This window comes from Phacochoerus africanus, chromosome 10 (assembly GCF_016906955.1).
Source record: "Phacochoerus africanus isolate WHEZ1 chromosome 10, ROS_Pafr_v1, whole genome shotgun sequence".
Lineage (NCBI taxonomy): Eukaryota > Metazoa > Chordata > Mammalia > Artiodactyla > Suidae > Phacochoerus > Phacochoerus africanus.
The window spans coordinates 89,696,714-89,710,488 of record NC_062553.1 but is presented as its reverse complement, the minus strand read 5'-3'; positions in this window follow the sequence as shown (position 1 = coordinate 89,710,488).

Sequence of the window (13,775 nt, the reverse complement as noted above, 5' to 3'; positions counted from 1 at the left end):
AATGGACATTTAGTTTGCTTCCATGTCTTGGCTATTGTAAATAGTGTGGCTATGAACATTGGGATACAATGTATCTACTCTTTTCTCTTTTTTCGTCTTTTTTTTTTAGGGCCACACCCACAGAATATGGAAGTTCCCAGGCCAGGAGTCTAATTGGAGCTGTAGCTGCCAGTTTAGGCCACAGCCATATCACCTCAGGATCTGAGTGTGGCTGAGACCTACACCACAGCTCATGGCAACACTGGATCCTAACCCACCGAGCAAGGCCAGGGATTGAACCCACATCCTCATGGATGCTGGTTGGGTTCATTCCCACTGAGCCATGATGGGAATGCCCAATATATCTTTTCAAATTATGGTTTTATATTTTCCAGATATATGCCCATGAGTGGAATTGTAGGATCACATACCAAGTCTATTTTTAGATTTTTTTGGAATCTCCATTAAGTTTTCCATAGTGGCTACACCAATTTACATTCCCACCAACAGTGTAGGAAGGTTCCCTTTTCTCTACACCCTCTCAACATTTATTGTTTGTAGATTTTTGATGACGGCCATTTTGACTGGTGGGAGGGTATACCTCATTATAGTTTTGATTTTCATTTTCCTAATAATTAGCAATGTTGAGCATCTTTTCTTGTGCCTATTGGTCATCTCTATGTATCTTGTGGAGAAATGGCTGTTGAAATATTCTGCCATTTTTGTGTAGGGTTGTTTTATTATTTTGTTATTGAGTTGTATGAGCTGTTTCTATATTTAAGAAATTAAGCTCTCAATGATCACATCACTTGCAGATATTTTCTCCCAGTATGTAGGTGGTCTTTAATATGCTGCCTACAAGAGACCCACTTTAGGGTGAAGAACATACATGGATTGAAAGCGAGGGAATAGAAAAAATATTTCACATAAATGGAAATGTCGAGAAAGAGGGGTAGCAATACTCACATCAGAAAAAAACAGACTTTAAATCAAAGGCTATAAATAAAGAGAAATAACATTATATGATCATAAAAAGGTCAATACAAGAAGAGAATATTTCATTCATTAACATATATGGATCTAATACAGGAGCAATTAAATGCAGAAAACAAATACTAACAGACATTAAGGAATAAATTGATGGGACTACAATAACAGGAGACTTTAACACCCCACTGACAGATCTTCCAGACATAAAATCAATAAGGCAATATAGATCCTAAATAACACAATAGAACAGTTAGGTTTAATTGATATTTTCAGGACATTAATCCAAAAAAAAAACATAATTTACATTCAAGTGCACATGGAACATTCTCTGAGATTGACCATAAACTGGGGCACAAAACTAAGCTCAAGACACTAAGGAGTATAGAAATTATTCCAATCATCTTTCCTGACCACAATGGCATGAAACTAGAAACCAGGGAGAAACAAGATAAAAAAAAAGATTACATAGATTCTAAATAGCATGCTACTAAACCACCAATGGGTCAATGAAGTCATCAAAGAGAAAATTAAAAAATACCTAGAGACAAATGACAATGAAGATACAACTATACAATATCTATGAGATGAAGCAAAAGCAGTTTTAAGAAGGAAGCTCATAGCAAAATATACCTTCCTCAAAAAATAAGAAAAATCCCAATAAACAACCTAACCTACCCCTTAAAAGAATTAGAAAAAGAAGACCAAAAAAAAGCAAAATCAGTGGAAGGAAGGACATAATAAAGATCAGAGAGGAAATGAAATATATTTAAAAAAGAAAACAAAAAAAAACAAGAGCTGGTTTTTTTTATGAAAGGGTGAAGAAAATCAACAAACCTCTGCCAAGACTCACCAAGAAGAGAGAAAGAGGACCCAAATAAACAAAATAATAAATGAAAGAGGTGAAATAATAACTGATAATGTAGAATACAAAAAAATTAATACTAAGAACAATTTAAGTCAACAAACTAAACAAGAAGAAATGGATGAGTTTCTAGAAACATATGGTCCACCAAAACTGAATCAAGAAGAAATCAATAATGTGAAGAGACTTACTGCTAGAAGTGAAATAGAATCTGTAATTAAAAACAAACAAACAAAACCAAAAAACCCTCCCTGCAAACAAAAGCCCAGAACTGGATGATTTCACTAGAAGCATCTACCAAACGTACAAAGAAAAACTTATACTGATACTTCTCAAACTCTTCCAAAAGATTGAGGAGGCAAGGACAGTCCCCAAAGTCATTCTATAGAGCCATCATTTCCCTTATACCAAAATAAAATAAAGACAAAACAATAAAAGAAAATTATAGGCTGATGTCTTTGATAAATATAGATGCAAACATTCTCCATAAAAATTAAGAAACTGAACCCAACAACATATACAAAAGAACATACACCATGATAAAGCTGAATTCATCCCAGGGACTTAAGGATAGTTCAAAGTATGCAAATCAATCAATATGATATACCGCATCAGTAAAAGGAAGGACAAAAACTACATTTTACTAAATTAAAAAATTTAAATAGATGAAGAAAAATCATTTGATAAAATTCAACATCCATTCATGATAAATGCTCTTACCAAAGTGGTTATAGAGGGAACATATCTCAACAAAATAAAAGCTATTTATGATAAACACACAGACAACATAACACTCAACAGTGAAAAGCTGACAGCCTTCCTGCTAAAATCTGGAATAAGACAAGGATGTCCACTCTCACCACTTTTATTCAACACAGTATTGGAAGCCTTAACCACAAAAATTAGCAATTAACAAAAATAATAAACAACCTAATCAAAAATGGGTAGAAGACCTAAGTAGATATTTCTCCAAAGAAGACATACAGAGGCATAATAGGCACATGAAAAGGTGCTTGACATCACTAATTATTAAAGAAATACAAATCAAAGCTCCAGCAAGTTATCACCTCACACCAGTCAATATAGCTATCATCAAAATATCTACAAACAATAAATGTTGGAGAGGGTGTGGAGAAGAGGGAACCCTCCTACACTGTTAGTAGGAATGTAAATTGGGAAAACATTATGGAGATTCTTTAAAAAACTAAAAATAGAGTTGTCCTATAATCATGCAATTCCACTTCAGGGCACACATCTGGAAAACATAAAACACTAATTTGAAAAGATACATTTTATCCCAATGTTCATAGCTATTCTATTTACAACAGCCAAGACATGGAGTCAACCTAAATGTCCATTGAGAGATAAACGGATAAAGAAGATATGGTATACAGAGTTCCCTTTGGAGCAGCAGATTAAGGATCCAACATTGTCACTGCAGTGGTTGGGGTTTCTGCTGTGGCATGTGTTCTTTCCCTGGCCCAGTAACTTCCATATGCCATGGGTGTTGACAAAAAAAAGATATAACAGTCATCGAATTGAATCACAGTCATAAAAAAAGAATGAAATAGTGTTATCTGCAGCATCATGGATTCACTTAGGGATTATGATACTTAGTGAAGTAAGGCAGACAGAAAAAAACAAATATCATTTAATATCGCTTATATGTGGAAGTTAAAATATGACATAAATGAACTTATTTACAAAACAGAAAGACTTACAGATATAGAAAGCAAACATATGATAACCAAAGAAGAAAGGTGGTGGAGTGGTGGAGGAGTGGCAAGTGGAGGCGTGATGAATTAGTAGTTTGGAATGAGCAAATACAAACTATTATTTATAGAAGAAATAAATAACATGGTCCTACTGTATAGCACAGGGAACTATTCAATATCTTATAGTAAACTACAATAAAAAAGTACATATATGTTTGTGTGTGTGTGTATACACATATGAATTACTTTACTGTATATCAGAAACTAATACAACATTGTAAATCAACTATACTTCAATAAAAAATAAAATTTATTTATTAAGTATCTGTTGAATACCTAATATATTACCGGTACTATGTTAAACACCAGAAAGGCAGAGACAAATAGACTGAAAAATAGACAAATAGACTGACAAACATTGTCTTTTTGTTAATTGCTTCCTAGTAGATAAAGAAAAAGAAAAAAATTAAAAATAAATATATTTCAAAAATAAATCACAAATGTTGATAAGCAAACAATGTTCATAGAGAAATATAGAAGGTAAGATACCCAATTTACATATGATGATTAGTGAAATCTTAGTAGGACATAACATTTAATTTAATAGATGCAAACCATTGCATTTGGAATATATAAGCAATGAGGTCCTGCTGTATAGCACTGGGAACTATATCTAGTCACTTGTGATGGAGCATGATAGAGGATAATGTGAGAAAAAGAATGTATATGTGTGTGTGTGTGTGTGTGTGTGTGTGTGTATGACATTGCCGTACAGCAGAAAATTGACAGAACACTGTAAACCAACCATAATGGAGAAATAAAAATAAAAAAATAAAAACAAAAACAAAAAACAAATATAAAATCTACCTGTAAAGTTGTGGCAGAATAAAAATGTCCACAAATTAATTGCTTTTTTTTTTTTTTTAGGGCTGCACCCATCACATATGGTTCCCAGACTAGGTGTCATATTGGAGCTATAGCCTCTGGCCTACAGCCACAGCAATGCCATATCCCAGCTGCATCTGCAACCTACACCACAGCTCAGGGCAATGCTGGATCCTTAACACACCAAGCGAGGCCAGGGATCAAACCTGTGTCCTCACGGATAGTAGCAGATTCGTTTCTGCTGAGCACAACAGGAACTCCTCATTGCCTATTTTCATATCACGAAATGGAATTTGTTTCCTTATCTCAAACCTGTGATGGACTGACTTGAAAAATAAATTATTCTAGAAATGAATCTGCCAGTTTCCACACTCTAGGTTTTTGGGTTTTTTTTTGTCCTTTTCAGGGCTGCACCTGTGGCATATGGAGGTTCCCAGGAGAGGGGTCCAATTGGAGCTGTTGCTGCTGACCTATGCCAGAGCCACAGCAACACCCAATCCAAGCTGTGTCTGCAAGCTACACCACAGCTCACAGCAACGCCAGATTGTTAACCCACTGAGCAAGGCCAGGGATCGAACCCACAACCTCATGCTTCCTAGTCAGATTTGTTTCCCATGCGCCATGACAAGAACTCCACACACTCTAGTTTTTAAAGATTATCTTTTACTTATGATCTCTCTGAATGCTCTTGGAGCTCTAAGTAGCCATGGCAAAGCTTGCTATTGGAGAAGCCTTGAGGTTAGAAGAAGAGGCAGTATGGACCAGTTGAGAACAGCCCTTCCCCACTAAGGCACCATCTTGAGGCCTCTAGACTAGATCAGTCAGTAACTGTATGCCACTGAGCAACCACATTCTATGCAAAGTAGAGCCAAAGCACTGGCTTACCTGAGTACTACTTTAATTCTTGAGATTTAATAAATGATTGCTGTTTTAAGCCACTAAATTTGGGGGTATTATGTGGTAAGAGGCAGTTATTAAATAATAGACTATGATGATGATAAGGGCAATGAAGGGAAATATACATATTTGAGATATCATTTTTGAGATTAATTCAAGAGGACTTGAATTCACACATAGATTATATGTGAGGGATGGGAAGGAGGAAAGGAATCAGTCATTATACTTGGAGTGATGTTATTTACTAAAGGTAAAATTAAGGATAGAAAACATCTCTAAAAAATGGAGGAACTCATATGAGTTCCATTTTAGATTTTACTGTGAGTAATGCAACTGAAGTAGTGATGTCATACAGACAGCTAGATATTAGACAGTGATACTATCTAATGAATGACTTAGGCAAGGAATTTATATTAGGAAGTAATCAGCAATTAAATGGAAGATAAATTTCAGTGAATCACTGATATGTCCTAGGGAATGGGTATATGTAAAGAGGAGAAAAGGAAAAAAATAAACAAGCTTTAAGGAATTCCAAAGTTATGAATATAGCTAAAGGCAGATCCAGAAAAGGAAATAAAATGAAGTGAGAGCAAAACTAAGAGAATAATAACATAAAAGTCAAGACTTGACTGGTTTCAGAAAGAATGGTTAAAGCAGCTGAAAGATCTGAAAAGAAAAGGGAAATGTGTCTATTGAATTTGTTAACAGTGAAAACCATAGTCTGATATCAACATATAAAGTAAAGAGCAGGAAGTAAAAGCCAGACATTAGCTACATGAAGATTAAATGGGTATTGAGTAATAAGAGATAACAGATGTAGTAACTCTTCTTTGGCTCTGAATGGGGAAAAAACAAAAGTAATACTATCTATATATGAGGTAGAGGACTTACTTGGGTATTTTTAAATGTGGGTGTCTAGGGCATACTGTATGCTAATGGTGATGATATATTTAACAGTAAAGATTTTCAGAAGATAGGAGTTCCCATTGTGGCTCAGAAATTAACAAACATGATTAGTATCCACGAGGATGCGGGTTCAATCCCTGGCATTGCTCAGTGGGTTAAGGATCCAGTGTTGCCTTGAGCTGTGATATAGGTCACAGATGCGGCTTGGGTCCTGCCTTGCTGTGACTGTGGTATAGGCCGGAAGCTGTAGTTCTTATCGGAGCCCTAGCCTGGGAACCTCCATATGCCATGGGTACAGCCCTAAAAAGACAAAAAAAAAAAAAAAAGATTTCCAGAAGAAAATATTGAGAAGACCATTTGACATGTTGAAACCCTTGGGATGGCGAAAGAGTGGAAGGACTCTATAGCACATGCGGAGGTTTTGAATGGTGACAGGCTTCCTCCATCTTAACAAAACAGAACAAAAGTAAATGGATGCAAGCATAGTAAAACTGTAATGATTTACTGACTTCAAGTGGGAGGAAGAGAAATTCATTTCTGATATTTTATATTTTTTTCAAATAAAAACAGAGGAAAATTATCTGACAAGACAAAAGATGAGGAAAAACGTAGAAGACATATGGTATGAAAGAAAGGTATAATGATCATCACTGGGATTAGAATAAAGTACTATAGAAAAATATATTAACATTGAAAATAAAGATTTAGTGCCATGTGTTTTGTTTTCAATTTTGCAAATTTCGTATGTAAGCTATGCCTCCATTTTGTATTATTTGTTGTCCTAAACTGTAGTGCTATATCTTCATTAAAAATATATTGATAAATATATTAAAGAGACATAGGTCAAGGTCAAAGAGAGGTGACATTATTCCATAATTTAACACCTTTATGAGCTATAATTGAAATAAAATAAACTACACATAAAATGATATATTTTAAGTGTTAATATGTATATAAACCCATGAAGCCATCATCACAGTCAAGGTAGTAAATATATTTATCATCCCAGAAAGATTTCTCATGCCCTTGATTGTCCCTCTCTCACTCCTCCTAACACTTATAATTACTGGCATACTTTTTGTTTCCATAAATTTGTTTGCATTTTCTATCTAATTTTTTTTATAAATGAAACCATAAAGTACATTCACTTTTTTTCTGAACCTTCTTTCACTCAGAATAATTGAGATTTGTCCATATTGCTGTGTGCATCAATAGCTCATTATTACTATGTGGAATAGTATTTCATTGTAGGGCTATACTTCAATGCCCCTATTCACTTGATTCACTTGAAAGCAACATTCCAGTTACTTGCAGTTTGGAGTCATTATAAATAAAATTACTGTGATAATTCATGTATAGGTTTTCATATAACCATAGCCTTTATTTATCTAGGATGGATAGATACCCAGGAGTGTGATTGCAGGGCCATGAAGTAGAGCATATCTAATTTTATAATAAACTACCACATTATTTGCTAAGTTACTGTTCCATTTTACATTCCATAGCACTACATGAGAGATGGATTTTCCATATTTTTGCCACCATTTTGTATATACTGTGTGTTTGTATACCTGCGTGTGTTTGTAGATATAAATATGTGTGTATAATTTTAATAGGTATGTTGTATCTCAACATGGTTTTAATTTTCATTTCTCTAAAAGTTAATGAGGTTAAACTTCATATCGTGTGCTTATTTGTCATCTGTATATGCTCTCTGAAGTCTGTTCCTGTCTTTGCTCATCTTTTATTTGGAATGTTTTTATTTTACTATTGAATTTTGAGAGTTCTTTGTATATTGCCGATACAAGTGTTTTGTTGGTCATGTGGTTTGCAGATATTTTCTCTCATTGTGTGGCTTGTGTTTTCATCCTTTTAATACAGTATTTCACAGAGCAAAACATTAAATTTTAATTTCTCTTTGGGCTACTTTAAATTATAAGTATAATTTTACATAGCTATAGAATTAATATACTTTTATTGTATTTTTATTCCTAATGTATTTTTTACTTGCCGTAAGGCTTCCTCCTTGACCAACAAATTATTTAGAAGTGTGTTATTTAATTTCCGGATGTTTACAATTATTCTATTATATTCTCAATATTTATTTCTCATTTATTTCCAATATGGTGGAAAAAATATACTCTATATATTTTCAATTCTTTAAAATTTTCAGGGTTTGATTTATGGCACATGATATGATCTATCTCATTGAATAGTTCATGGACATTTGTAAAGAATGTATATATTTTTTTGCTGTTGGGGGGAATGTTTTATGAAATGAATGTCAATTAGATTCTGTTGACTGATGGTGGTATTCAGTTCTTCTGAATCCTTGATGATTTTCTATCTAGGGGTTCTATTTCCAAATGAGGGATTTTTCTCAACTATAATTGTGGGATTGAAATTTCTCCTTTGTATTTTATCAGTTCTTACTTCAAGCATTCTGAAATTTTGCTGTTAACAAACTTAACATAATTAACATACTTTTCATACTTAACGTTTAACATAATATACTTAAGATTACTATGTCTTTTTGGTGGATTGTCTTATTTTTATCTGTATTATCTGTATTTAATGTCTCTGTCACTGGTAAATTTCTTGCTTTAAATTCTATTTTATCTGTTACTAATATATGTTTTGGTTAAGGTCTGCATGTTATATTATTTTGCATTAATTTTCTTTCAACTTACCTGTATTTATATATCATTATATTTGAAATGAGATTTTTTTTTCTTTTTTTTTTTTTGGCCATACCTATGGCATATGGAAGTTCCATGTAGCCAGGGACTGAACCCAAGCCATGGAAGTGACAACACTGGATCCTCAACCTGCTAGGCCACCAGGGATCTCCTGAAGTGAGATTATTGTAAACAGCATATAATTGGTTAATAGTTTTTTATGGAGGCTTTTGTTTTATATTTTATCCACTTATAGCAAACACTTTAAGTGACATATTTAGATTATTTACATCTAATGTAATTATTTTTGTGAGGGCTTGAGTCTGCCGTTTTCTTTTTGTTTTCTGTTTGTTATCTCTATTTAATTTTTTTTCCTGCTTTACTAGGGTTTACTTAAAAATTTTAGGAATTCTGTTTTTATTTATTCATAATGTTTTTCAGGGTATCACTTTCTATAGCTTGTTTTAAGCAAACTGCTCTAGGTATTTTACCATATGTAATACCTTATTCAAGCCTAGGATGTATAATTTTGGTGGATCATTGTAACTGGTGATAAAAGCTAGCATAAAGGATATTTAGGTAATAGAATGCTTCTGTATCTTAAATCTGGTGATAGTTATATAAATTCACATATGAATAGAACTACTGACACACATAAGTACATATATGAATGCTTGTGAAATGGATGAAATCTGAATAAGACATGTGTACTATTGGCAACTCACTGGATTTTGTAATTAAATTTATACGAGCTATCACCATTGGGGAAACTGGGTGAAGAGAACCCTAGACCACTCTGTGCAACTCTTTTTCAGCTTCCTCTGAATTGATAATTATTTCTATATACAAAGATAAAGAAAATAGAGGTTATATTCAATTTTTTGTGAGGGCAGGAGAAAAACAGAATCTTATCATGAACCTTTAAAGTACTACAAAATATACTAGTAATCACAAATGGTTTCAATCAATTAGTGGTTTTAACTGAACTTATTAATAAAGATAATTTACTTAAATTATGTTTTTAAAATTACATGAACATCCTACATATAATTATCATTAATTACATCCTTTCTTTACTTTCTATAGTAATGAGTTGTTCATAAACATGATTAATATCTTTGCCTTATTCAGCTAGACATTATCTTCATGGAAAATCAATCATGCATTCTAGCACAATGAGCATGGGGTATATGAAAATAAAAACAAACTTTTAGAAACTGAGTTACTTTCATTTAAATAATCACATTTATATAGAAAGGAAGAGGAAAGAAAAACACTATAGTGCTGAAAATAGTCATGTTATGTCACTTAAGGGTAAGTATGTTCCATACTTGATTGAAATACTTCACAAAGAAATGGTTGAGTGTACTTAATTTATACGGTAAATGTCTTCAGTAAATACACATATAAGGAAGGAGAATAAAACAATATGTGAATGATATATGCTTCTATTTTATTCCTACAAAATCCATTTAGCATAATATTTTTTTTCTTTTAAAGTCATCATTATTTAAAATTGAACGGGGAAAAAGATGTTTTTGAACTTAAAATATATTATAATATTTAATAATGTCATCAGAAAATAACAATCATGCTTTCTTTTTTTACTCTCACTCTGAATACACACATAATATGCACACATAATTATACACATATACATCAGCTTGCAAAAACAGGACTATGTCATTTCTCTCTGAACTACCAAAGACACTATATCCCAAAATGTGTTTTGGAAACTTCCTGTTACCTAAATTTCCTAATTTTTAAATTGGAGAATATAATCCAAATGCTATGAGTTAGTTAAAAGATGCTTCCAGGCATTTAAAGCACACAGTGTTTAAAAATATTTATTTCTTCTATATTATTTTCTATACCCTTTTTGTTTCCCATTACCTTATTGCTCAATAGATAAATCTGCAGTATTTTTCCATGAAAATGTATAACCAAAAATCTTTGGATTAAAACTGCAAATTACTTCACAGTTACATTATAGGAGAGTCTATCCTCTTGTAGGATATCTACACTGAAGATAGGAAAAATATAGTAGCATCATGCTGTTTTATGTCCCTGGATTTTATTTTAATATCGTATTTGGTATTCATGTGGATTAAATCAGTAAGAATTATTCCAACTCTGAAAAATGTACCATAAAGAAACACTAGAGATTGCACTATGACTATTTCACCTTAATGTATGCATCACAAATAGCTATGACTTTATGTATTTATTTCTCTAATAGGGGTAGGAAAAAGGCACAGGAGCCCTAGGAAAAAGAAATTCAATGCCATTTCACACTCATTAACCATGTAATACCATATATTTATTATTAATTTTATTCTCTCAAGAAATGCCAAAAAACCTGAATGGTTGAAAAAACAGTGTTTGATTAATGGCATTTTTAATTCATTACAACAGTTTTAAGTTCCTCCAATTCCTATTGGTCAAAATATAAAAATACATTACCCTATGTTAGCAATTATAACATGAGAAATATAATTTCATTTTTAATTGAGCTTTTTTATATAATCATAATTTTATTAAATTCATAAGGGATTATTTATTTCATTTTGATTTGTATGGGATTATGCTGACCATGAAGGAAATTAGTAGTGGAATTTTTTTTCTAGGAAACAAACCAAAAAAATATTTTTTCTTTAGGATAACTATTTTTTTACCTTTTATTTATTTAAAGTATAAAGTTTAATTTGGGTCCATGTTAAATCAATTAATTGGACTGCTTTAGCTGAAAGTTTTTTAAAGTGTCCTCTTTTTTTATTCTTTAAATTAGCATTTTTGTGCCCTGAGATATTATATATATTTATAACACAGAAAAAAAAAACTAAACATGTATTTTAGCCACACTTCTTTGGAGGTATAAGTGACATGTGGACATATCCATGTGAGAAAAATATAGGACAAAATATGTGACTGAATAATATGCATCTCTTTGAGAGATAAATTAGCATTAAGTTAGTTTCTAAAATTGCAATTTATAAAACATAGCACTATCATTTATAGTTTCATGTGTTGAGCAGCAGCATATTTCTAAGCTTTATGTTGTAAAAACTGAATTTGATTCTATATTTAGATTCACAGCTGTTTAGTTTTTTCACAGATGCTTCCACTACTAAGATGAGCTTTTAAAAACATATAAATATGTCAAAATGTTTGTCTTTTATAGAGGAAATAAAAATAATTTATATTTAAAATGATTACTTGTTTTAGGACCAACATACATTGAGCTCCTCATATGAGGTTTGGAAAGCCATAAGGACACAAATTAAGACATTTCGAAGGAGGTTATATAAGAAATGAAAGGAGTTCCCGTCGTGGCTCAGTGGTTAACAAATCTGACTATGAACCATGAGGTTGCAGGTTTGATTCCTGGCCTCGCTCAGTGGGTTAAGGATCCAGCATTGCCGTGAGCTGTGGTGTAGGTTGTAGACATGGCTCGGATCCTGCATTGCTCTGGCTGTGCTGTAGGCCAGTGGCTACAGCTCCAATTAGCCCCTAGCCTGAGAACCTCCATATACCATGGGTGCAGCCTTAAAAAAGACAAAAAAAAAAGACCAAAAAAAAAAAAAGAAAGAAAGAAACGAGAGAGCCTTAAATTTATAAGTCATCATTGGTCCTTCGCTTTCTAAAAAGAACTAAATACTCAGATTACAACCATACTAAAAAATTAATTTCCCCAAGTGCTAATTTGTCTCTAAATTATAAAAATTCATTTGTTCCCTCAATACAGAAGTGTAAGGCAAGTAAGGCTGAATGAAAACTAGGACAGGAGCTTGCCATATGAGCTCTATTCTTTCACATTTGATATTATAATCTCTGAAATTTGAGTGAAGTACTTAAGAGCACAATCTCAGGAATAAAATGTACCAGGATTCCTTAATCCAGCATTTATGGCTATACAAATGGTGGTTAGTTGTTCAACTGCCATTCTAATTCATCTCATCTGTATAACAAAGGTCATAATGGTATTTTCCTTGGAGTTGTTTGAAGATTGAATTACATGTGAATATAAAGTGCTAGTACAGTGTTTACCATACAGTAACACTAAAATTGCTTTTATTAAAATTATTTCTAGTTTATTTTTATTATGAAATAACTCTTGCACATATTAATAACTAAAATAATAAAAACGTATATAAACAAGTGAGCCATCTTCTCAACCTAGAGCCATAAATTCCATTCTCAAAAACATAATCACCATCAAAAAAGATAGTGTGTATTAGTACATAATATTTACCTATACTTATGTTTCATTTTTATATGGGTGTGTATGTTGTCATTATACTTTGATTATACTTTGAAGAATTTTAATTAATGAACATAATCTTTTTAGATTTTTGTATACATTTTAAAAATTGAAGAATAGTTGATTTACAATATCACATTAGTTACAGGCGTACCAAATAGCACTATACATATATACATACATATATATACACACACATGCGCATGTATATATATATATATATATATATATATATATATATATACACACACACACATATGTATATTCTTCTTCAGATTTTCTTCCCTTAAGGGTTATTACAAAATATTAACTATAGCTCCTAGTGCTATATAGGTCTTTGTTGATCTTTTTTATAGAGAGAGGAGTATATAAATTAATATCAAGCTCCTAATTTATCCCTCCATCCACTCCCCTTTCCCCTCTGGTAACCATAAGTTTGTTTTCTATAGAAGTCTGTGAGTCTCTTTCCGTTTTGGAAATAAGTTCATTTGTGTCATATTTTAGCTTCCACATATAAGTGATATCATATGATATTTATGTTTCTCTGTCTGCCTTACTTCACTTAGAATGATAATCTCTAGGTTCATCCATGTTGCTGCAAA